This window comes from Ambystoma mexicanum (assembly GCF_040938575.1).
Source record: "Ambystoma mexicanum isolate Mex_15411 chromosome 12 unlocalized genomic scaffold, UKY_AmexF1_1 Mex_chr12_unloc.1, whole genome shotgun sequence".
Classification (NCBI taxonomy): domain Eukaryota; kingdom Metazoa; phylum Chordata; class Amphibia; order Caudata; family Ambystomatidae; genus Ambystoma; species Ambystoma mexicanum.
The window spans coordinates 15968199-15994787 of NW_027182322.1; the positions used below are offsets into that span (position 1 = coordinate 15968199).

Genomic DNA, 26589 nt, shown 5'->3' on the forward strand with positions numbered 1-26589 from the left:
CAGTCAAAAAAAGGGAAACAATTGGAGATGCCAGGGATTGGACCCGGGGCCTCATACATGCAAAACAAGTGCTCTACCACTGAGCTACATCCCCTCGGTATGCAGTGTGTCTGTCCTGCAGACATAATTTTCAGGGAGAACTCTTCTGGTCAAAACATTCTGCCGAGTGAAGCACTAGCAAAAGAGCAGGGAAAACTGGAGCAAGAATGGAAAACCACATGGTCACACTGAAGCAGTGTGCATTTTGCTTCTCCATAAGAGATGACTTCCAGGGGAAGATTTCCACCAGAGGATTACTGTGCTCAAAGGGCCATCTAGTGGATAGAGATCATTTGACAGTCAAAAAGAGAAACAAGTGGAAATGCCCCGGGTCCTCATACATGCAAAGCATGCGCTCTACAACTGAGCTACATCCCCGCTGAGAGGACACTTCCTCATCACACCTAAAAGCTTCAGGAGGGAGTGGGCTAAGTAAGGAAAGGGGTTTGCAGTAGTGCATATGAAAAAACATGACAACTGCCAAATTACATCTTACTACTTACAATGACAAAGTTAAAGCGCCAGGTCGATCTCATCACGTTGGTGCCTGAGACATCACATAATGTGACACGGCCATCTCGGATAGATGCCCCAGATTTGAGAAGTGTAGTTATGGAGAAAAAATAAATAAATATATATATATATATATATATATATATATATGTATGTCTTCAAACACCAAAAATGAGATAGCACCATTTCGCGCAGGAATTCCTCCAGCCGAAAGCCCACAAATGTTGCTAGATAGACTGACACCTCTTTCGGATGTCCTTCTGTATTTGCTGGCTAGTGGAAAGCAAAGTGGACCCACCACTCTATAGCTCTGCCGTCATGAGTGTCCCTAGCACACTCGGCAGATGTCGCTTCTCTAGGCAGACAAGCAGTGGAATTCTGCGGAAGGTCAATGCTGCTTCCATTGGTTTTGCCACTAGGCGATCCATTGCAGCCCTAGAGTGAAGCATAACCCGCTGAATGCATTCAGGGTGTTCTGCGGTGGGAAAGGTCAGAGGGGGTGATAGTTGGTGAGCGTGCACAGCACCTCAGAATGATACCACTGCCTAGCAGGGGGACCGGTGGAGACACTATTCTCAGCCAATGCCCCTCTGTCTGAACGAGTCTGCTTTGTGTCATCCCGGTAAGAGATCAGGCTAACAGGCTTCCAATGAAAAAAGCAGACATCACACTGAAGCATGGTGCACCGTGCATGTCCACAATCATCGGCTCCAAAGAGAAGACGTTCAGCAACAGGATTTAGTATGGCAAAAGACCACATCATCCTAATTCCCATGTACAGGAAAAAGCCCACACTTGAAGAAACATGTCATATGGAGACGCCGGGGATCGTACCTGTGGCCTCATACTTTCAAAGCAGGTGCTCTACCACTGAGTTACATCCCCGCTGCCAGCAAGGACCTATGAAATCTACCAGATGCTGGCTGGCTGCTTGGGACTAACAGCGCCCAGAACTGATGGTAACTGTCGAATTGGAGTTTCCAAATGGCGGACTTCATTTTAGAGCCACCTGTTTCTGGTTGTCCATAGAAACATGCAGAAAAGCTGCCCCCCCCTGCAATCCCCCTGATCAACTAATGAAAAATATCAATATGTTCAAGGCTTTTGCTTTTAGAAGCCGGAGATAGGCCCCAGCAGCAGAGCTGGTAGGATATTCCAGCTCAAAACTAACAAGTTACAGAACCTGATCAACTTAGGTTGACAACAGAGGTACATCTGTGGCCACATCCAGTGAAAACAAATTATTTTTAAAGCTAGCCATCATATGCTACAAAGGTACAATGGTGGAGCTATACATTCGGAACCAAAACAATCGACTGAAAAGAAACGCAAGGCAATGCCAATCCTTTCACGATTCTGCACAGTTAAAACTGTGGTGTGATGGTACTCTCTGTGCATTTCTATTTGTAGTGATTGTGAAGGCATACAGGATGTTGACACTGGCAGGGACGCAAACCTCACTGATATATTACAGGCAGGTTTGCGATACGGGCACCAGCGTTTTCTCAGACAAATAGATATGAATGTCGATGATCCTATAATCATGGCCCGAGTTGCAGTGTGAAATACAAAATAACCGGGACAAAATCACACTGAAGTTTATGCAAATGGAGGTGCCGGGGATTGAACCCGGGACCTCATACATGCGAAGCATGCGCTCTACCACTGAGCTACATCCCCTTGGTGTGCGGTGAGTCTGTCCTGCAGACATCTTTTCCTGGGAGAATTCTTCCGGTCAAAGTATGCTGCCAACTGAAGCACTAGCAAAAGACCAGGGAAAACGGGAGCAAGACTGGAAAAGCACATGGTCACACTGAAGCAGTGTGCATTATGCTTCTCCATAAGAGATGACTTCCAGGGGAAGTATTCCACCAGAGGATTACCGTGCTCAAAGAGCCATCTAGTGGACAGAGACCATATGACAGTCAAAAAAAGGGAAACAATTGGAGATGCCAGGGATTGGACCCGGGGCCTCATACATGCAAAACAAGTGCTCTACCACTGAGCTACATCCCCTCGGTATGCAGTGTGTCTGTCCTGCAGACATAATTTTCAGGGAGAACTCTTCTGGTCAAAACATTCTGCCGAGTGAAGCACTAGCAAAAGAGCAGGGAAAACTGGAGCAAGAATGGAAAACCACATGGTCACACTGAAGCAGTGTGCATTTTGCTTCTCCATAAGAGATGACTTCCAGGGGAAGATTTCCACCAGAGGATTACTGTGCTCAAAGGGCCATCTAGTGGATAGAGATCATTTGACAGTCAAAAAGAGAAACAAGTGGAAATGCCCCGGGTCCTCATACATGCAAAGCATGCGCTCTACAACTGAGCTACATCCCCGCTGAGAGGACACTTCCTCATCACACCTAAAAGCTTCAGGAGGGAGTGGGCTAAGTAAGGAAAGGGGTTTGCAGTAGTGCATATGAAAAAACATGACAACTGCCAAATTACATCTTACTACTTACAATGACAAAGTTAAAGCGCCAGGTCGATCTCATCACGTTGGTGCCTGAGACATCACATAATGTGACACGGCCATCTCGGATAGATGCCCCAGATTTGAGAAGTGTAGTTATGGAGAAAAAATAAATAAATATATATATATATATATATATATATATGTATGTCTTCAAACACCAAAAATGAGATAGCACCATTTCGCGCAGGAATTCCTCCAGCCGAAAGCCCACAAATGTTGCTAGATAGACTGACACCTCTTTCGGATGTCCTTCTGTATTTGCTGGCTAGTGGAAAGCAAAGTGGACCCACCACTCTATAGCTCTGCCGTCATGAGTGTCCCTAGCACACTCGGCAGATGTCGCTTCTCTAGGCAGACAAGCAGTGGAATTCTGCGGAAGGTCAATGCTGCTTCCATTGGTTTTGCCACTAGGCGATCCATTGCAGCCCTAGAGTGAAGCATAACCCGCTGAATGCATTCAGGGTGTTCTGCGGTGGGAAAGGTCAGAGGGGGTGATAGTTGGTGAGCGTGCACAGCACCTCAGAATGATACCACTGCCTAGCAGGGGGACCGGTGGAGACACTATTCTCAGCCAATGCCCCTCTGTCTGAACGAGTCTGCTTTGTGTCATCCCGGTAAGAGATCAGGCTAACAGGCTTCCAATGAAAAAAGCAGACATCACACTGAAGCATGGTGCACCGTGCATGTCCACAATCATCGGCTCCAAAGAGAAGACGTTCAGCAACAGGATTTAGTATGGCAAAAGACCACATCATCCTAATTCCCATGTACAGGAAAAAGCCCACACTTGAAGAAACATGTCATATGGAGACGCCGGGGATCGAACCTGTGGCCTCATACTTCCAAAGCAGGTGCTCTACCACTGAGTTACATCCCCGCTGCCAGCAAGGACCTATGAAATCTACCAGATCCTGGCTGGCTGCTTGGGACTAACAGCGCCCAGAACTGATGGTAACTGTCGAATTGGAGTTTCCAAATGGCGGACTTCATTTTAGAGCCACCTGTTTCTGGTTGTCCATAGAAACATGCAGAAAAGCTGCCCCCCCCTGCAATCCCCCTGATCAACTAATGAAAAATATCAATATGTTCAAGGCTTTTGCTTTTAGAAGCCGGAGATAGGCCCCAGCAGCAGAGCTGGTAGGATATTCCAGCTCAAAACTAACAAGTTACAGAACCTGATCAACTTAGGTTGACAACAGAGGTACATCTGTGGCCACATCCAGTGAAAACAAATTATTTTTAAAGCTAGCCATCATATGCTACAAAGGTACAATGGTGGAGCTATACATTCGGAACCAAAACAATCGACTGAAAAGAAACGCAAGGCAATGCCAATCCTTTCACGATTCTGCACGGTTAAAACTGTGGTGTGATGGTACTCTCTGTGCATTTCTATTTGTAGTGATTGTGAAGGCATACAGGATGTTGACACTGGCAGGGACGCAAACCTCACTGATATATTACAGGCAGGTTTGCGATACGGGCACCAGCGTTTTCTCAGACAAATAGATATGAATGTCGATGATCCTATAATCATGGCCCGAGTTGCAGTGTGAAATACAAAATAACCGGGACAAAATCACACTGAAGTTTATGCAAATGGAGGTGCCGGGGATTGAACCCGGGACCTCATACATGCGAAGCATGCGCTCTACCACTGAGCTACATCCCCTTGGTGTGCGGTGAGTCTGTCCTGCAGACATCTTTTCCTGGGAGAATTCTTCCGGTCAAAGTATGCTGCCAACTGAAGCACTAGCAAAAGACCAGGGAAAACGGGAGCAAGACTGGAAAAGCACATGGTCACACTGAAGCAGTGTGCATTATGCTTCTCCATAAGAGATGACTTCCAGGGGAAGTATTCCACCAGAGGATTACCGTGCTCAAAGAGCCATCTAGTGGACAGAGACCATATGACAGTCAAAAAAAGGGAAACAATTGGAGATGCCAGGGATTGGACCCGGGGCCTCATACATGCAAAACAAGTGCTCTACCACTGAGCTACATCCCCTCGGTATGCAGTGTGTCTGTCCTGCAGACATAATTTTCAGGGAGAACTCTTCTGGTCAAAACATTCTGCCGAGTGAAGCACTAGCAAAAGAGCAGGGAAAACTGGAGCAAGAATGGAAAACCACATGGTCACACTGAAGCAGTGTGCATTTTGCTTCTCCATAAGAGATGACTTCCAGGGGAAGATTTCCACCAGAGGATTACTGTGCTCAAAGGGCCATCTAGTGGATAGAGATCATTTGACAGTCAAAAAGAGAAACAAGTGGAAATGCCCCGGGTCCTCATACATGCAAAGCATGCGCTCTACAACTGAGCTACATCCCCGCTGAGAGGACACTTCCTCATCACACCTAAAAGCTTCAGGAGGGAGTGGGCTAAGTAAGGAAAGGGGTTTGCAGTAGTGCATATGAAAAAACATGACAACTGCCAAATTACATCTTACTACTTACAATGACAAAGTTAAAGCGCCAGGTCGATCTCATCACGTTGGTGCCTGAGACATCACATAATGTGACACGGCCATCTCGGATAGATGCCCCAGATTTGAGAAGTGTAGTTATGGAGAAAAAATAAATAAATATATATATATATATATATATATATATATATGTATGTCTTCAAACACCAAAAATGAGATAGCACCATTTCGCGCAGGAATTCCTCCAGCCGAAAGCCCACAAATGTTGCTAGATAGACTGACACCTCTTTCGGATGTCCTTCTGTATTTGCTGGCTAGTGGAAAGCAAAGTGGACCCACCACTCTATAGCTCTGCCGTCATGAGTGTCCCTAGCACACTCGGCAGATGTCGCTTCTCTAGGCAGACAAGCAGTGGAATTCTGCGGAAGGTCAATGGTGCTTCCATTGGTTTTGCCACTAGGCGATCCATTGCAGCCCTAGAATGAAGCATAACCCGCTGAATGCATTCAGGGTGTTCTGCGGTGGGAAAGGTCAGAGGGGGTGATAGTTGGTGAGCGTGCACAGCACCTCAGAATGATACCACTGCCTAGCAGGGGGACCGGTGGAGACACTATTCTCAGCCAATGCCCCTCTGTATGAACGAGTCTGCTTTGTGTCATCCCGGTAAGAGATCAGGCTAACAGGCTTCCAATGAAAAAAGCAGACATCACACTGAAGCATGGTGCACCGTGCATGTCCACAATCATCGGCTCCAAAGAGAAGACGTTCAGCAACAGGATTTAGTATGGCAAAAGACCACATCATCCTAATTCCCATGTACAGGAAAAAGCCCACACTTGAAGAAACATGTCATATGGAGATGCCGGGGATCGAACCTGTGGCCTCATACTTCCAAAGCAGGTGCTCTACCACTGAGTTACATCCCCGCTGCCAGCAAGGACCTATGAAATCTACCAGATGCTGGCTGGCTGCTTGGGACTAACAGCGCCCAGAACTGATGGTAACTGTCGAATTTGAGTTTCCAAATGGCGGACTTCATTTTAGAGCCACCTGTTTCTGGTTGTCCATAGAAACATGCAGAAAAGCTGCCCCCCCCTGCAATCCCCCTGATCAACTAATGAAAAATATCAATATGTTCAAGGCTTTTGCTTTTAGAAGCCGGAGATAGGCCCCAGCAGCAGAGCTGGTAGGATATTCCAGCTCAAAACTAACAAGTTACAGAACCTGATCAACTTAGGTTGACAACAGAGGTACATCTGTGGCCACATCCAGTGAAAACAAATTATTTTTAAAGCTAGCCATCATATGCTACAAAGGTACAATGGTGGAGCTATACATTCGGAACCAAAACAATCGACTGAAAAGAAACGCAAGGCAATGCCAATCCTTTCACGATTCTGCACGGTTAAAACTGTGGTGTGATGGTACTCTCTGTGCATTTCTATTTGTAGTGATTGTGAAGGCATACAGGATGTTGACACTGGCAGGGACGCAAACCTCACTGATATATTACAGGCAGGTTTGCGATACGGGCACCAGCGTTTTCTCAGACAAATAGATATGAATGTCGATGATCCTATAATCATGGCCCGAGTTGCAGTGTGAAATACAAAATAACCGGGACAAAATCACACTGAAGTTTATGCAAATGGAGATGCCGGGGATTGAACCCGGGACCTCATACATGCGAAGCATGCGCTCTACCACTGAGCTACATCCCCTTGGTGTGCGGTGAGTCTGTCCTGCAGACATCTTTTCCTGGGAGAATTCTTCCGGTCAAAGTATGCTGCCAACTGAAGCACTAGCAAAAGACCAGGGAAAACGGGAGCAAGACTGGAAAAGCACATGGTCACACTGAAGCAGTGTGCATTATGCTTCTCCATAAGAGATGACTTCCAGGGGAAGTATTCCACCAGAGGATTACCGTGCTCAAAGAGCCATCTAGTGGACAGAGACCATATGACAGTCAAAAAAAGGGAAACAATTGGAGATGCCAGGGATTGGACCCGGGGCCTCATACATGCAAAACAAGTGCTCTACCACTGAGCTACATCCCCTCGGTATGCAGTGTGTCTGTCCTGCAGACATAATTTTCAGGGAGAACTCTTCTGGTCAAAACATTCTGCCGAGTGAAGCACTAGCAAAAGAGCAGGGAAAACTGGAGCAAGAATGGAAAACCACATGGTCACACTGAAGCAGTGTGCATTTTGCTTCTCCATAAGAGATGACTTCCAGGGGAAGATTTCCACCAGAGGATTACTGTGCTCAAAGGGCCATCTAGTGGATAGAGATCATTTGACAGTCAAAAAGAGAAACAAGTGGAAATGCCCCGGGTCCTCATACATGCAAAGCATGCGCTCTACAACTGAGCTACATCCCCGCTGAGAGGACACTTCCTCATCACACCTAAAAGCTTCAGGAGGGAGTGGGCTAAGTAAGGAAAGGGGTTTGCAGTAGTGCATATGAAAAAACATGACAACTGCCAAATTACATCTTACTACTTACAATGACAAAGTTAAAGCGCCAGGTCGATCTCATCACGTTGGTGCCTGAGACATCACATAATGTGACACGGCCATCTCGGATAGATGCCCCAGATTTGAGAAGTGTAGTTATGGAGAAAAAATAAATAAATATATATATATATATATATATATATATGTATGTCTTCAAACACCAAAAATGAGATAGCACCATTTCGCGCAGGAATTCCTCCAGCCGAAAGCCCACAAATGTTGCTAGATAGACTGACACCTCTTTCGGATGTCCTTCTGTATTTGCTGGCTAGTGGAAAGCAAAGTGGACCCACCACTCTATAGCTCTGCCGTCATGAGTGTCCCTAGCACACTCGGCAGATGTCGCTTCTCTAGGCAGACAAGCAGTGGAATTCTGCGGAAGGTCAATGCTGCTTCCATTGGTTTTGCCACTAGGCGATCCATTGCAGCCCTAGAGTGAAGCATAACCCGCTGAATGCATTCAGGGTGTTCTGCGGTGGGAAAGGTCAGAGGGGGTGATAGTTGGTGAGCGTGCACAGCACCTCAGAATGATACCACTGCCTAGCAGGGGGACCGGTGGAGACACTATTCTCAGCCAATGCCCCTCTGTCTGAACGAGTCTGCTTTGTGTCATCCCGGTAAGAGATCAGGCTAACAGGCTTCCAATGAAAAAAGCAGACATCACACTGAAGCATGGTGCACCGTGCATGTCCACAATCATCGGCTCCAAAGAGAAGACGTTCAGCAACAGGATTTAGTATGGCAAAAGACCACATCATCCTAATTCCCATGTACAGGAAAAAGCCCACACTTGAAGAAACATGTCATATGGAGACGCCGGGGATCGAACCTGTGGCCTCATACTTCCAAAGCAGGTGCTCTACCACTGAGTTACATCCCCGCTGCCAGCAAGGACCTATGAAATCTACCAGATGCTGGCTGGCTGCTTGGGACTAACAGCGCCCAGAACTGATGGTAACTGTCGAATTGGAGTTTCCAAATGGCGGACTTCATTTTAGAGCCACCTGTTTCTGGTTGTCCATAGAAACATGCAGAAAAGCTGCCCCCCCCTGCAATCCCCCTGATCAACTAATGAAAAATATCAATATGTTCAAGGCTTTTGCTTTTAGAAGCCGGAGATAGGCCCCAGCAGCAGAGCTGGTAGGATATTCCAGCTCAAAACTAACAAGTTACAGAACCTGATCAACTTAGGTTGACAACAGAGGTACATCTGTGGCCACATCCAGTGAAAACAAATTATTTTTAAAGCTAGCCATCATATGCTACAAAGGTACAATGGTGGAGCTATACATTCGGAACCAAAACAATCGACTGAAAAGAAACGCAAGGCAATGCCAATCCTTTCACGATTCTGCACAGTTAAAACTGTGGTGTGATGGTACTCTCTGTGCATTTCTATTTGTAGTGATTGTGAAGGCATACAGGATGTTGACACTGGCAGGGACGCAAACCTCACTGATATATTACAGGCAGGTTTGCGATACGGGCACCAGCGTTTTCTCAGACAAATAGATATGAATGTCGATGATCCTATAATCATGGCCCGAGTTGCAGTGTGAAATACAAAATAACCGGGACAAAATCACACTGAAGTTTATGCAAATGGAGGTGCCGGGGATTGAACCCGGGACCTCATACATGCGAAGCATGCGCTCTACCACTGAGCTACATCCCCTTGGTGTGCGGTGAGTCTGTCCTGCAGACATCTTTTCCTGGGAGAATTCTTCCGGTCAAAGTATGCTGCCAACTGAAGCACTAGCAAAAGACCAGGGAAAACGGGAGCAAGACTGGAAAAGCACATGGTCACACTGAAGCAGTGTGCATTATGCTTCTCCATAAGAGATGACTTCCAGGGGAAGTATTCCACCAGAGGATTACCGTGCTCAAAGAGCCATCTAGTGGACAGAGACCATATGACAGTCAAAAAAAGGGAAACAATTGGAGATGCCAGGGATTGGACCCGGGGCCTCATACATGCAAAACAAGTGCTCTACCACTGAGCTACATCCCCTCGGTATGCAGTGTGTCTGTCCTGCAGACATAATTTTCAGGGAGAACTCTTCTGGTCAAAACATTCTGCCGAGTGAAGCACTAGCAAAAGAGCAGGGAAAACTGGAGCAAGAATGGAAAACCACATGGTCACACTGAAGCAGTGTGCATTTTGCTTCTCCATAAGAGATGACTTCCAGGGGAAGATTTCCACCAGAGGATTACTGTGCTCAAAGGGCCATCTAGTGGATAGAGATCATTTGACAGTCAAAAAGAGAAACAAGTGGAAATGCCCCGGGTCCTCATACATGCAAAGCATGCGCTCTACAACTGAGCTACATCCCCGCTGAGAGGACACTTCCTCATCACACCTAAAAGCTTCAGGAGGGAGTGGGCTAAGTAAGGAAAGGGGTTTGCAGTAGTGCATATGAAAAAACATGACAACTGCCAAATTACATCTTACTACTTACAATGACAAAGTTAAAGCGCCAGGTCGATCTCATCACGTTGGTGCCTGAGACATCACATAATGTGACACGGCCATCTCGGATAGATGCCCCAGATTTGAGAAGTGTAGTTATGGAGAAAAAATAAATAAATATATATATATATATATATATATATGTATGTCTTCAAACACCAAAAATGAGATAGCACCATTTCGCGCAGGAATTCCTCCAGCCGAAAGCCCACAAATGTTGCTAGATAGACTGACACCTCTTTCGGATGTCCTTCTGTATTTGCTGGCTAGTGGAAAGCAAAGTGGACCCACCACTCTATAGCTCTGCCGTCATGAGTGTCCCTAGCACACTCGGCAGATGTCGCTTCTCTAGGCAGACAAGCAGTGGAATTCTGCGGAAGGTCAATGGTGCTTCCATTGGTTTTGCCACTAGGCGATCCATTGCAGCCCTAGAATGAAGCATAACCCGCTGAATGCATTCAGGGTGTTCTGCGGTGGGAAAGGTCAGAGGGGGTGATAGTTGGTGAGCATGCACAGCACCTCAGAATGATACCACTGCCTAGCAGGGGGACCGGTGGAGACACTATTCTCAGCCAATGCCCCTCTGTATGAACGAGTCTGCTTTGTGTCATCCCGGTAAGAGATCAGGCTAACAGGCTTCCAATGAAAAAAGCAGACATCACACTGAAGCATGGTGCACCGTGCATGTCCACAATCATCGGCTCCAAAGAGAAGACGTTCAGCAACAGGATTTAGTATGGCAAAAGACCACATCATCCTAATTCCCATGTACAGGAAAAAGCCCACACTTGAAGAAACATGTCATATGGAGATGCCGGGGATCGAACCTGTGGCCTCATACTTCCAAAGCAGGTGCTCTACCACTGAGTTACATCCCCGCTGCCAGCAAGGACCTATGAAATCTACCAGATGCTGGCTGGCTGCTTGGGACTAACAGCGCCCAGAACTGATGGTAACTGTCGAATTTGAGTTTCCAAATGGCGGACTTCATTTTAGAGCCACCTGTTTCTGGTTGTCCATAGAAACATGCAGAAAAGCTGCCCCCCCCTGCAATCCCCCTGATCAACTAATGAAAAATATCAATATGTTCAAGGCTTTTGCTTTTAGAAGCCGGAGATAGGCCCCAGCAGCAGAGCTGGTAGGATATTCCAGCTCAAAACTAACAAGTTACAGAACCTGATCAACTTAGGTTGACAACAGAGGTACATCTGTGGCCACATCCAGTGAAAACAAATTATTTTTAAAGCTAGCCATCATATGCTACAAAGGTACAATGGTGGAGCTATACATTCGGAACCAAAACAATCGACTGAAAAGAAACGCAAGGCAATGCCAATCCTTTCACGATTCTGCACGGTTAAAACTGTGGTGTGATGGTACTCTCTGTGCATTTCTATTTGTAGTGATTGTGAAGGCATACAGGATGTTGACACTGGCAGGGACGCAAACCTCACTGATATATTACAGGCAGGTTTGCGATACGGGCACCAGCGTTTTCTCAGACAAATAGATATGAATGTCGATGATCCTATAATCATGGCCCGAGTTGCAGTGTGAAATACAAAATAACCGGGACAAAATCACACTGAAGTTTATGCAAATGGAGATGCCGGGGATTGAACCCGGGACCTCATACATGCGAAGCATGCGCTCTACCACTGAGCTACATCCCCTTGGTGTGCGGTGAGTCTGTCCTGCAGACATCTTTTCCTGGGAGAATTCTTCCGGTCAAAGTATGCTGCCAACTGAAGCACTAGCAAAAGACCAGGGAAAACGGGAGCAAGACTGGAAAAGCACATGGTCACACTGAAGCAGTGTGCATTATGCTTCTCCATAAGAGATGACTTCCAGGGGAAGTATTCCACCAGAGGATTACCGTGCTCAAAGAGCCATCTAGTGGACAGAGACCATATGACAGTCAAAAAAAGGGAAACAATTGGAGATGCCAGGGATTGGACCCGGGGCCTCATACATGCAAAACAAGTGCTCTACCACTGAGCTACATCCCCTCGGTATGCAGTGTGTCTGTCCTGCAGACATAATTTTCAGGGAGAACTCTTCTGGTCAAAACATTCTGCCGAGTGAAGCACTAGCAAAAGAGCAGGGAAAACTGGAGCAAGAATGGAAAACCACATGGTCACACTGAAGCAGTGTGCATTTTGCTTCTCCATAAGAGATGACTTCCAGGGGAAGATTTCCACCAGAGGATTACTGTGCTCAAAGGGCCATCTAGTGGATAGAGATCATTTGACAGTCAAAAAGAGAAACAAGTGGAAATGCCCCGGGTCCTCATACATGCAAAGCATGCGCTCTACAACTGAGCTACATCCCCGCTGAGAGGACACTTCCTCATCACACCTAAAAGCTTCAGGAGGGAGTGGGCTAAGTAAGGAAAGGGGTTTGCAGTAGTGCATATGAAAAAACATGACAACTGCCAAATTACATCTTACTACTTACAATGACAAAGTTAAAGCGCCAGGTCGATCTCATCACGTTGGTGCCTGAGACATCACATAATGTGACACGGCCATCTCGGATAGATGCCCCAGATTTGAGAAGTGTAGTTATGGAGAAAAAATAAATAAATATATATATATATATATATATATATATATATGTATGTCTTCAAACACCAAAAATGAGATAGCACCATTTCGCGCAGGAATTCCTCCAGCCGAAAGCCCACAAATGTTGCTAGATAGACTGACACCTCTTTCGGATGTCCTTCTGTATTTGCTGGCTAGTGGAAAGCAAAGTGGACCCACCACTCTATAGCTCTGCCGTCATGAGTGTCCCTAGCACACTCGGCAGATGTCGCTTCTCTAGGCAGACAAGCAGTGGAATTCTGCGGAAGGTCAATGCTGCTTCCATTGGTTTTGCCACTAGGCGATCCATTGCAGCCCTAGAGTGAAGCATAACCCGCTGAATGCATTCAGGGTGTTCTGCGGTGGGAAAGGTCAGAGGGGGTGATAGTTGGTGAGCGTGCACAGCACCTCAGAATGATACCACTGCCTAGCAGGGGGACCGGTGGAGACACTATTCTCAGCCAATGCCCCTCTGTCTGAACGAGTCTGCTTTGTGTCATCCCGGTAAGAGATCAGGCTAACAGGCTTCCAATGAAAAAAGCAGACATCACACTGAAGCATGGTGCACCGTGCATGTCCACAATCATCGGCTCCAAAGAGAAGACGTTCAGCAACAGGATTTAGTATGGCAAAAGACCACATCATCCTAATTCCCATGTACAGGAAAAAGCCCACACTTGAAGAAACATGTCATATGGAGACGCCGGGGATCGAACCTGTGGCCTCATACTTCCAAAGCAGGTGCTCTACCACTGAGTTACATCCCCGCTGCCAGCAAGGACCTATGAAATCTACCAGATGCTGGCTGGCTGCTTGGGACTAACAGCGCCCAGAACTGATGGTAACTGTCGAATTGGAGTTTCCAAATGGCGGACTTCATTTTAGAGCCACCTGTTTCTGGTTGTCCATAAAAACATGCAGAAAAGCTGCCCCCCCCTGCAATCCCCCTGATCAACTAATGAAAAATATCAATATGTTCAAGGCTTTTGCTTTTAGAAGCCGGAGATAGGCCCCAGCAGCAGAGCTGGTAGGATATTCCAGCTCAAAACTAACAAGTTACAGAACCTGATCAACTTAGGTTGACAACAGAGGTACATCTGTGGCCACATCCAGTGAAAACAAATTATTTTTAAAGCTAGCCATCATATGCTACAAAGGTACAATGGTGGAGCTATACATTCGGAACCAAAACAATCGACTGAAAAGAAACGCAAGGCAATGCCAATCCTTTCACGATTCTGCACGGTTAAAACTGTGGTGTGATGGTACTCTCTGTGCATTTCTATTTGTAGTGATTGTGAAGGCATACAGGATGTTGACACTGGCAGGGACGCAAACCTCACTGATATATTACAGGCAGGTTTGCGATACGGGCACCAGCGTTTTCTCAGACAAATAGATATGAATGTCGATGATCCTATAATCATGGCCCGAGTTGCAGTGTGAAATACAAAATAACCGGGACAAAATCACACTGAAGTTTATGCAAATGGAGATGCCGGGGATTGAACCCGGGACCTCATACATGCGAAGCATGCGCTCTACCACTGAGCTACATCCCCTTGGTGTGCGGTGAGTCTGTCCTGCAGACATCTTTTCCTGGGAGAATTCTTCCGGTCAAAGTATGCTGCCAACTGAAGCACTAGCAAAAGACCAGGGAAAACGGGAGCAAGACTGGAAAAGCACATGGTCACACTGAAGCAGTGTGCATTATGCTTCTCCATAAGAGATGACTTCCAGGGGAAGTATTCCACCAGAGGATTACCGTGCTCAAAGAGCCATCTAGTGGACAGAGACCATATGACAGTCAAAAAAAGGGAAACAATTGGAGATGCCAGGGATTGGACCCGGGGCCTCATACATGCAAAACAAGTGCTCTACCACTGAGCTACATCCCCTCGGTATGCAGTGTGTCTGTCCTGCAGACATAATTTTCAGGGAGAACTCTTCTGGTCAAAACATTCTGCCGAGTGAAGCACTAGCAAAAGAGCAGGGAAAACTGGAGCAAGAATGGAAAACCACATGGTCACACTGAAGCAGTGTGCATTTTGCTTCTCCATAAGAGATGACTTCCAGGGGAAGATTTCCACCAGAGGATTACTGTGCTCAAAGGGCCATCTAGTGGATAGAGATCATTTGACAGTCAAAAAGAGAAACAAGTGGAAATGCCCCGGGTCCTCATACATGCAAAGCATGCGCTCTACAACTGAGCTACATCCCCGCTGAGAGGACACTTCCTCATCACACCTAAAAGCTTCAGGAGGGAGTGGGCTAAGTAAGGAAAGGGGTTTGCAGTAGTGCATATGAAAAAACATGACAACTGCCAAATTACATCTTACTACTTACAATGACAAAGTTAAAGCGCCAGGTCGATCTCATCACGTTGGTGCCTGAGACATCACATAATGTGACACGGCCATCTCGGATAGATGCCCCAGATTTGAGAAGTGTAGTTATGGAGAAAAAATAAATAAATATATATATATATATATATATATATATATATGTATGTCTTCAAACACCAAAAATGAGATAGCACCATTTCGCGCAGGAATTCCTCCAGCCGAAAGCCCACAAATGTTGCTAGATAGACTGACACCTCTTTCGGATGTCCTTCTGTATTTGCTGGCTAGTGGAAAGCAAAGTGGACCCACCACTCTATAGCTCTGCCGTCATGAGTGTCCCTAGCACACTCGGCAGATGTCGCTTCTCTAGGCAGACAAGCAGTGGAATTCTGCGGAAGGTCAATGCTGCTTCCATTGGTTTTGCCACTAGGCGATCCATTGCAGCCCTAGAGTGAAGCATAACCCGCTGAATGCATTCAGGGTGTTCTGCGGTGGGAAAGGTCAGAGGGGGTGATAGTTGGTGAGCGTGCACAGCACCTCAGAATGATACCACTGCCTAGCAGGGGGACCGGTGGAGACACTATTCTCAGCCAATGCCCCTCTGTCTGAACGAGTCTGCTTTGTGTCATCCCGGTAAGAGATCAGGCTAACAGGCTTCCAATGAAAAAAGCAGACATCACACTGAAGCATGGTGCACCGTGCATGTCCACAATCATCGGCTCCAAAGAGAAGACGTTCAGCAACAGGATTTAGTATGGCAAAAGACCACATCATCCTAATTCCCATGTACAGGAAAAAGCCCACACTTGAAGAAACATGTCATATGGAGACGCCGGGGATCGAACCTGTGGCCTCATACTTCCAAAGCAGGTGCTCTACCACTGAGTTACATCCCCGCTGCCAGCAAGGACCTATGAAATCTACCAGATGCTGGCTGGCTGCTTGGGACTAACAGCGCCCAGAACTGATGGTAACTGTCGAATTGGAGTTTCCAAATGGCGGACTTCATTTTAGAGCCACCTGTTTCTGGTTGTCCATAGAAACATGCAGAAAAGCTGCCCCCCCCTGCAATCCCCCTGATCAACTAATGAAAAATATCAATATGTTCAAGGCTTTTGCTTTTAGAAGCCGGAGATAGGCCCCAGCAGCAGAGCTGGTAGGATATTCCAGCTCAAAACTAACAAGTTACAGAACCTGATCAACTTAGGTTGACAACAGAGGTACATCTGTGGCCACATCCAGTGAAAACAAATTATTTTTAAAGCTAGCCATCATATGCTACAAAGGTACAATGGTGGAGCTATACATTCGGAACCAAAACAATCGACTGAAAAGAAACGCAAGGCAATGCCAATCCTTTCACGATTCTGCACGGTTAAAACTGTGGTGTGATGGTACTCTCGTTGCATTTCTATTTGTAGTGATTGTGAAGGCATACAGGATGTTGACACTGGCAGGGACGCAAACCTCACTGATATATTACAGGCAGGTTTGCGATACGGGCACCAGCGTTTTCTCAGACAAATAGATATGAATGTCGATGATCCTATAATCATGGCCCGAGTTGCAGTGTGAAATACAAAATAACCGGGACAAAATCACACTGAAGTTTATGCAAATGGAGGTGCCGGGGATTGAACCCGGGACCTCATACATGCGAAGCATGCGCTCTACCACTGAGCTACATCCCCTTGGTGTGCGGTGAGTCTGTCCTGCAGACATCTTTTCCTGGGAGAATTCTTCCGGTCAAAGTATGCTGCCAACTGAAGCACTAGCAAAAGACCAGGGAAAACGGGAGCAAGACTGGAAAAGCACATGGTCACACTGAAGCAGTGTGCATTATGCTTCTCCATAAGAGATGACTTCCAGGGGAAGTATTCCACCAGAGGATTACCGTGCTCAAAGAGCCATCTAGTGGACAGAGACCATATGACAGTCAAAAAAAGGGAAACAATTGGAGATGCCAGGGATTGGACCCGGGGCCTCATACATGCAAAACAAGTGCTCTACCACTGAGCTACATCCCCTCGGTATGCAGTGTGTCTGTCCTGCAGACATAATTTTCAGGGAGAACTCTTCTGGTCAAAACATTCTGCCGAGTGAAGCACTAGCAAAAGAGCAGGGAAAACTGGAGCAAGAATGGAAAACCACATGGTCACACTGAAGCAGTGTGCATTTTGCTTCTCCATAAGAGATGACTTCCAGGGGAAGATTTCCACCAGAGGATTACTGTGCTCAAAGGGCCATCTAGTGGATAGAGATCATTTGACAGTCAAAAAGAGAAACAAGTGGAAATGCCCCGGGTCCTCATACATGCAAAGCATGCGCTCTACAACTGAGCTACATCCCCGCTGAGAGGACACTTCCTCATCACACCTAAAAGCTTCAGGAGGGAGTGGGCTAAGTAAGGAAAGGGGTTTGCAGTAGTGCATATGAAAAAACATGACAACTGCCAAATTACATCTTACTACTTACAATGACAAAGTTAAAGCGCCAGGTCGATCTCATCACGTTGGTGCCTGAGACATCACATAATGTGACACGGCCATCTCGGATAGATGCCCCAGATTTGAGAAGTGTAGTTATGGAGAAAAAATAAATAAATATATATATATATATATATATATATGTATGTCTTCAAACACCAAAAATGAGATAGCACCATTTCGCGCAGGAATTCCTCCAGCCGAAAGCCCACAAATGTTGCTAGATAGACTGACACCTCTTTCGGATGTCCTTCTGTATTTGCTGGCTAGTGGAAAGCAAAGTGGACCCACCACTCTATAGCTCTGCCGTCATGAGTGTCCCTAGCACACTCGGCAGATGTCGCTTCTCTAGGCAGACAAGCAGTGGAATTCTGCGGAAGGTCAATGGTGCTTCCATTGGTTTTGCCACTAGGCGATCCATTGCAGCCCTAGAATGAAGCATAACCCGCTGAATGCATTCAGGGTGTTCTGCGGTGGGAAAGGTCAGAGGGGGTGATAGTTGGTGAGCGTGCACAGCACCTCAGAATGATACCACTGCCTAGCAGGGGGACCGGTGGAGACACTATTCTCAGCCAATGCCCCTCTGTATGAACGAGTCTGCTTTGTGTCATCCCGGTAAGAGATCAGGCTAACAGGCTTCCAATGAAAAAAGCAGACATCACACTGAAGCATGGTGCACCGTGCATGTCCACAATCATCGGCTCCAAAGAGAAGACGTTCAGCAACAGGATTTAGTATGGCAAAAGACCACATCATCCTAATTCCCATGTACAGGAAAAAGCCCACACTTGAAGAAACATATCATATGGAGATGCCGGGGATCGAACCTGTGGCCTCATACTTCCAAAGCAGGTGCTCTACCACTGAGTTACATCCCCGCTGCCAGCAAGGACCTATGAAATCTACCAGATGCTGGCTGGCTGCTTGGGACTAACAGCGCCCAGAACTGATGGTAACTGTCGAATTTGAGTTTCCAAATGGCGGACTTCATTTTAGAGCCACCTGTTTCTGGTTGTCCATAGAAACATGCAGAAAAGCTGCCCCCCCCCCTGCAATCCCCCTGATCAACTAATGAAAAATATCAATATGTTCAAGGCTTTTGCTTTTAGAAGCCGGAGATAGGCCCCAGCAGCAGAGCTGGTAGGATATTCCAGCTCAAAACTAACAAGTTACAGAACCTGATCAACTTAGGTTGACAACAGAGGTACATCTGTGGCCACATCCAGTGAAAACAAATTATTTTTAAAGCTAGCCATCATATGCTACAAAGGTACAATGGTGGAGCTATACATTCGGAACCAAAACAATCGACTGAAAAGAAACGCAAGGCAATGCCAATCCTTTCACGATTCTGCACGGTTAAAACTGTGGTGTGATGGTACTCTCTGTGCATTTCTATTTGTAGTGATTGTGAAGGCATACAGGATGTTGACACTGGCAGGGACGCAAACCTCACTGATATATTACAGGCAGGTTTGCGATACGGGCACCAGCGTTTTCTCAGACAAATAGATATGAATGTCGATGATCCTATAATCATGGCCCGAGTTGCAGTGTGAAATACAAAATAACCGGGACAAAATCACACTGAAGTTTATGCAAATGGAGATGCCGGGGATTGAACCCGGGACCTCATACATGCGAAGCATGCGCTCTACCACTGAGCTACATCCCCTTGGTGTGCGGTGAGTCTGTCCTGCAGACATCTTTTCCTGGGAGAATTCTTCCGGTCAAAGTATGCTGCCAACTGAAGCACTAGCAAAAGACCAGGGAAAACGGGAGCAAGACTGGAAAAGCACATGGTCACACTGAAGCAGTGTGCATTATGCTTCTCCATAAGAGATGACTTCCAGGGGAAGTATTCCACCAGAGGATTACCGTGCTCAAAGAGCCATCTAGTGGACAGAGACCATATGACAGTCAAAAAAAGGGAAACAATTGGAGATGCCAGGGATTGGACCCGGGGCCTCATACATGCAAAACAAGTGCTCTACCACTGAGCTACATCCCCTCGGTATGCAGTGTGTCTGTCCTGCAGACATAATTTTCAGGGAGAACTCTTCTGGTCAAAACATTCTGCCGAGTGAAGCACTAGCAAAAGAGCAGGGAAAACTGGAGCAAGAATGGAAAACCACATGGTCACACTGAAGCAGTGTGCATTTTGCTTCTCCATAAGAGATGACTTCCAGGGGAAGATTTCCACCAGAGGATTACTGTGCTCAAAGGGCCATCTAGTGGATAGAGATCATTTGACAGTCAAAAAGAGAAACAAGTGGAAATGCCCCGGGTCCTCATACATGCAAAGCATGCGCTCTACAACTGAGCTACATCCCCGCTGAGAGGACACTTCCTCATCACACCTAAAAGCTTCAGGAGGGAGTGGGCTAAGTAAGGAAAGGGGTTTGCAGTAGTGCATATGAAAAAACATGACAACTGCCAAATTACATCTTACTACTTACAATGACAAAGTTAAAGCGCCAGGTCGATCTCATCACGTTGGTGCCTGAGACATCACATAATGTGACACGGCCATCTCGGATAGATGCCCCAGATTTGAGAAGTGTAGTTATGGAGAAAAAATAAATAAATATATATATATATATATATATATATATATATATATATGTATGTCTTCAAACACCAAAAATGAGATAGCACCATTTCGCGCAGGAATTCCTCCAGCCGAAAGCCCACAAATGTTGCTAGATAGACTGACACCTCTTTCGGATGTCCTTCTGTATTTGCTGGCTAGTGGAAAGCAAAGTGGACCCACCACTCTATAGCTCTGCCGTCATGAGTGTCCCTAGCACACTCGGCAGATGTCGCTTCTCTAGGCAGACAAGCAGTGGAATTCTGCGGAAGGTCAATGGTGCTTCCATTGGTTTTGCCACTAGGCGATCCATTGCAGCCCTAGAATGAAGCATAACCCGCTGAATGCATTCAGGGTGTTCTGCGGTGGGAAAGGTCAGAGGGGGTGATAGTTGGTGAGCGTGCACAGCACCTCAGAATGATACCACTGCCTAGCAGGGGGACCGGTGGAGACACTATTCTCAGCCAATGCCCCTCTGTCTGAACGAGTCTGCTTTGTGTCATCCCGGTAAGAGATCAGGCTAACAGGCTTCCAATGAAAAAAGCAGACATCACACTGAAGCATGGTGCACCGTGCATGTCCACAATCATCGGCTCCAAAGAGAAGACGTTCAGCAACAGGATTTAGTATGGCAAAAGACCACATCATCCTAATTCCCATGTACAGGAAAAAGCCCACACTTGAAGAAACATGTCATATGGAGACGCCGGGGATCGAACCTGTGGCCTCATACTTCCAAAGCAGGTGCTCTACCACTGAGTTACATCCCCGCTGCCAGCAAGGACCTATGAAATCTACCAGATGCTGGCTGGCTGCTTGGGACTAACAGCGCCCAGAACTGATGGTAACTGTCGAATTGGAGTTTCCAAATGGCGGACTTCATTTTAGAGCCACCTGTTTCTGGTTGTCCATAGAAACATGCAGAAAAGCTGCCCCCCCCTGCAATCCCCCTGATCAACTAATGAAAAATATCAATATGTTCAAGGCTTTTGCTTTTAGAAGCCGGAGATAGGCCCCAGCAGCAGAGCTGGTAGGATATTCCAGCTCAAAACTAACAAGTTACAGAACCTGATCAACTTAGGTTGACAACAGAGGTACATCTGTGGCCACATCCAGTGAAAACAAATTATTTTTAAAGCTAGCCATCATATGCTACAAAGGTACAATGGTGGAGCTATACATTCGGAACCAAAACAATCGACTGAAAAGAAACGCAAGGCAATGCCAATCCTTTCACGATTCTGCACAGTTAAAACTGTGGTGTGATGGTACTCTCTGTGCATTTCTATTTGTAGTGATTGTGAAGGCATACAGGATGTTGACACTGGCAGGGACGCAAACCTCACTGATATATTACAGGCAGGTTTGCGATACGGGCACCAGCGTTTTCTCAGACAAATAGATATGAATGTCGATGATCCTATAATCATGGCCCGAGTTGCAGTGTGAAATACAAAATAACCGGGACAAAATCACACTGAAGTTTATGCAAATGGAGGTGCCGGGGATTGAACCCGGGACCTCATACATGCGAAGCATGCGCTCTACCACTGAGCTACATCCCCTTGGTGTGCGGTGAGTCTGTCCTGCAGACATCTTTTCCTGGGAGAATTCTTCCGGTCAAAGTATGCTGCCAACTGAAGCACTAGCAAAAGACCAGGGAAAACGGGAGCAAGACTGGAAAAGCACATGGTCACACTGAAGCAGTGTGCATTATGCTTCTCCATAAGAGATGACTTCCAGGGGAAGTATTCCACCAGAGGATTACCGTGCTCAAAGAGCCATCTAGTGGACAGAGACCATATGACAGTCAAAAAAAGGGAAACAATTGGAGATGCCAGGGATTGGACCCGGGGCCTCATACATGCAAAACAAGTGCTCTACCACTGAGCTACATCCCCTCGGTATGCAGTGTGTCTGTCCTGCAGACATAATTTTCAGGGAGAACTCTTCTGGTCAAAACATTCTGCCGAGTGAAGCACTAGCAAAAGAGCAGGGAAAACTGGAGCAAGAATGGAAAACCACATGGTCACACTGAAGCAGTGTGCATTTTGCTTCTCCATAAGAGATGACTTCCAGGGGAAGATTTCCACCAGAGGATTACTGTGCTCAAAGGGCCATCTAGTGGATAGAGATCATTTGACAGTCAAAAAGAGAAACAAGTGGAAATGCCCCGGGTCCTCATACATGCAAAGCATGCGCTCTACAACTGAGCTACATCCCCGCTGAGAGGACACTTCCTCATCACACCTAAAAGCTTCAGGAGGGAGTGGGCTAAGTAAGGAAAGGGGTTTGCAGTAGTGCATATGAAAAAACATGACAACTGCCAAATTACATCTTACTACTTACAATGACAAAGTTAAAGCGCCAGGTCGATCTCATCACGTTGGTGCCTGAGACATCACATAATGTGACACGGCCATCTCGGATAGATGCCCCTGATTTGAGAAGTGTAGTTATGGAGAAAAAATAAATAAATATATATATATATATATATATATATATATGTATGTCTTCAAACACCAAAAATGAGATAGCACCATTTCGCGCAGGAATTCCTCCAGCCGAAAGCCCACAAATGTTGCTAGATAGACTGACACCTCTTTCGGATGTCCTTCTGTATTTGCTGGCTAGTGGAAAGCAAAGTGGACCCACCACTCTATAGCTCTGCCGTCATGAGTGTCCCTAGCACACTCGGCAGATGTCGCTTCTCTAGGCAGACAAGCAGTGGAATTCTGCGGAAGGTCAATGGTGCTTCCATTGGTTTTGCCACTAGGCGATCCATTGCAGCCCTAGAATGAAGCATAACCCGCTGAATGCATTCAGGGTGTTCTGCGGTGGGAAAGGTCAGAGGGGGTGATAGTTGGTGAGCGTGCACAGCACCTCAGAATGATACCACTGCCTAGCAGGGGGACCGGTGGAGACACTATTCTCAGCCAATGCCCCTCTGTCTGAACGAGTCTGCTTTGTGTCATCCCGGTAAGAGATCAGGCTAACAGGCTTCCAATGAAAAAAGCAGACATCACACTGAAGCATGGTGCACCGTGCATGTCCACAATCATCGGCTCCAAAGAGAAGACGTTCAGCAACAGGATTTAGTATGGCAAAAGACCACATCATCCTAATTCCCATGTACAGGAAAAAGCCCACACTTGAAGAAACATGTCATATGGAGACGCCGGGGATCGAACCTGTGGCCTCATACTTCCAAAGCAGGTGCTCTACCACTGAGTTACATCCCCGCTGCCAGCAAGGACCTATGAAATCTACCAGATGCTGGCTGGCTGCTTGGGACTAACAGCGCCCAGAACTGATGGTAACTGTCGAATTGGAGTTTCCAAATGGCGGACTTCATTTTAGAGCCACCTGTTTCTGGTTGTCCATAGAAACATGCAGAAAAGCTGCCCCCCCCTGCAATCCCCCTGATCAACTAATGAAAAATATCAATATGTTCAAGGCTTTTGCTTTTAGAAGCCGGAGATAGGCCCCAGCAGCAGAGCTGGTAGGATATTCCAGCTCAAAACTAACAAGTTACAGAACCTGATCAACTTAGGTTGACAACAGAGGTACATCTGTGGCCACATCCAGTGAAAACAAATTATTTTTAAAGCTAGCCATCATATGCTACAAAGGTACAATGGTGGAGCTATACATTCGGAACCAAAACAATCGACTGAAAAGAAACGCAAGGCAATGCCAATCCTTTCACGATTCTGCACAGTTAAAACTGTGGTGTGATGGTACTCTCTGTGCATTTCTATTTGTAGTGATTGTGAAGGCATACAGGATGTTGACACTGGCAGGGACGCAAACCTCACTGATATATTACAGGCAGGTTTGCGATACGGGCACCAGCGTTTTCTCAGACAAATAGATATGAATGTCGATGATCCTATAATCATGGCCCGAGTTGCAGTGTGAAATACAAAATAACCGGGACAAAATCACACTGAAGTTTATGCAAATGGAGGTGCCGGGGATTGAACCCGGGACCTCATACATGCGAAGCATGCGCTCTACCACTGAGCTACATCCCCTTGGTGTGCGGTGAGTCTGTCCTGCAGACATCTTTTCCTGGGAGAATTCTTCCGGTCAAAGTATGCTGCCAACTGAAGCACTAGCAAAAGACCAGGGAAAACGGGAGCAAGACTGGAAAAGCACATGGTCACACTGAAGCAGTGTGCATTATGCTTCTCCATAAGAGATGACTTCCAGGGGAAGTATTCCACCAGAGGATTACCGTGCTCAAAGAGCCATCTAGTGGACAGAGACCATATGACAGTCAAAAAAAGGGAAACAATTGGAGATGCCAGGGATTGGACCCGGGGCCTCATACATGCAAAACAAGTGCTCTACCACTGAGCTACATCCCCTCGGTATGCAGTGTGTCTGTCCTGCAGACATAATTTTCAGGGAGAACTCTTCTGGTCAAAACATTCTGCCGAGTGAAGCACTAGCAAAAGAGCAGGGAAAAATGGAGCAAGAATGGAAAACCACATGGTCACACTGAAGCAGTGTGCATTTTGCTTCTCCATAAGAGATGACTTCCAGGGGAAGATTTCCACCAGAGGATTACTGTGCTCAAAGGGCCATCTAGTGGATAGAGATCATTTGACAGTCAAAAAGAGAAACAAGTGGAAATGCCCCGGGTCCTCATACATGCAAAGCATGCGCTCTACAACTGAGCTACATCCCCGCTGAGAGGACACTTCCTCATCACACCTAAAAGCTTCAGGAGGGAGTGGGCTAAGTAAGGAAAGGGGTTTGCAGTAGTGCATATGAAAAAACATGACAACTGCCAAATTACATCTTACTACTTACAATGACAAAGTTAAAGCGCCAGGTCGATCTCATCACGTTGGTGCCTGAGACATCACATAATGTGACACGGCCATCTCGGATAGATGCCCCAGATTTGAGAAGTGTAGTTATGGAGAAAAAATAAATAAATATATATATATATATATATATATATGTATGTCTTCAAACACCAAAAATGAGATAGCACCATTTCGCGCAGGAATTCCTCCAGCCGAAAGCCCACAAATGTTGCTAGATAGACTGACACCTCTTTCGGATGTCCTTCTGTATTTGCTGGCTAGTGGAAAGCAAAGTGGACCCACCACTCTATAGCTCTGCCGTCATGAGTGTCCCTAGCACACTCGGCAGATGTCGCTTCTCTAGGCAGACAAGCAGTGGAATTCTGCGGAAGGTCAATGGTGCTTCCATTGGTTTTGCCACTAGGCGATCCATTGCAGCCCTAGAATGAAGCATAACCCGCTGAATGCATTCAGGGTGTTCTGCGGTGGGAAAGGTCAGAGGGGGTGATAGTTGGTGAGCGTGCACAGCACCTCAGAATGATACCACTGCCTAGCAGGGGGACCGGTGGAGACACTATTCTCAGCCAATGCCCCTCTGTCTGAACGAGTCTGCTTTGTGTCATCCCGGTAAGAGATCAGGCTAACAGGCTTCCAATGAAAAAAGCAGACATCACACTGAAGCATGGTGCACCGTGCATGTCCACAATCATCGGCTCCAAAGAGAAGACGTTCAGCAACAGGATTTAGTATGGCAAAAGACCACATCATCCTAATTCCCATGTACAGGAAAAAGCCCACACTTGAAGAAACATGTCATATGGAGACGCCGGGGATCGAACCTGTGGCCTCATACTTCCAAAGCAGGTGCTCTACCACTGAGTTACATCCCCGCTGCCAGCAAGGACCTATGAAATCTACCAGATGCTGGCTGGCTGCTTGGGACTAACAGCGCCCAGAACTGATGGTAACTGTCGAATTGGAGTTTCCAAATGGCGGACTTCATTTTAGAGCCACCTGTTTCTGGTTGTCCATAGAAACATGCAGAAAAGCTGCCCCCCCCTGCAATCCCCCTGATCAACTAATGAAAAATATCAATATGTTCAAGGCTTTTGCTTTTAGAAGCCGGAGATAGGCCCCAGCAGCAGAGCTGGTAGGATATTCCAGCTCAAAACTAACAAGTTACAGAACCTGATCAACTTAGGTTGACAACAGAGGTACATCTGTGGCCACATCCAGTGAAAACAAATTATTTTTAAAGCTAGCCATCATATGCTACAAAGGTACAATGGTGGAGCTATACATTCGGAACCAAAACAATCGAC

The 26589-nt window shown here is 46.5% G+C and overlaps 10 non-coding genes across 10 annotated transcripts; all 10 read right to left on the bottom strand.

Annotated features, from left to right (window-relative positions):
- Positions 1-2160: 2160 nt before the first annotated feature.
- Positions 2161-2232, bottom strand: TRNAA-CGC (transfer RNA alanine (anticodon CGC)). The gene has a single exon. It is a non-coding gene; the product is annotated as a tRNA-Ala (tRNA).
- A 2398-nt stretch (positions 2233-4630) lies between these two features.
- TRNAA-CGC (transfer RNA alanine (anticodon CGC)) lies at positions 4631-4702 on the bottom strand. Its single transcript has one exon. It is a non-coding gene; the product is annotated as a tRNA-Ala (tRNA).
- Positions 4703-7104: 2402 nt separating this feature from the next.
- On the bottom strand, positions 7105-7176 carry TRNAA-CGC (transfer RNA alanine (anticodon CGC)). Its single transcript has one exon. It is a non-coding gene; the product is annotated as a tRNA-Ala (tRNA).
- A 2398-nt stretch (positions 7177-9574) lies between these two features.
- Positions 9575-9646, bottom strand: TRNAA-CGC (transfer RNA alanine (anticodon CGC)). Its single transcript has one exon. It is a non-coding gene; the product is annotated as a tRNA-Ala (tRNA).
- Positions 9647-12042: 2396 nt separating this feature from the next.
- TRNAA-CGC (transfer RNA alanine (anticodon CGC)) lies at positions 12043-12114 on the bottom strand. The gene has a single exon. It is a non-coding gene; the product is annotated as a tRNA-Ala (tRNA).
- Positions 12115-14516: 2402 nt separating this feature from the next.
- Positions 14517-14588, bottom strand: TRNAA-CGC (transfer RNA alanine (anticodon CGC)). Its single transcript has one exon. It is a non-coding gene; the product is annotated as a tRNA-Ala (tRNA).
- A 2402-nt stretch (positions 14589-16990) lies between these two features.
- Positions 16991-17062, bottom strand: TRNAA-CGC (transfer RNA alanine (anticodon CGC)). The gene has a single exon. It is a non-coding gene; the product is annotated as a tRNA-Ala (tRNA).
- A 2398-nt stretch (positions 17063-19460) lies between these two features.
- Positions 19461-19532, bottom strand: TRNAA-CGC (transfer RNA alanine (anticodon CGC)). The gene has a single exon. It is a non-coding gene; the product is annotated as a tRNA-Ala (tRNA).
- Positions 19533-21940: 2408 nt separating this feature from the next.
- On the bottom strand, positions 21941-22012 carry TRNAA-CGC (transfer RNA alanine (anticodon CGC)). Its single transcript has one exon. It is a non-coding gene; the product is annotated as a tRNA-Ala (tRNA).
- A 2400-nt stretch (positions 22013-24412) lies between these two features.
- Positions 24413-24484, bottom strand: TRNAA-CGC (transfer RNA alanine (anticodon CGC)). Its single transcript has one exon. It is a non-coding gene; the product is annotated as a tRNA-Ala (tRNA).
- Between the last annotated feature and the right edge of the window lie 2105 nt (positions 24485-26589).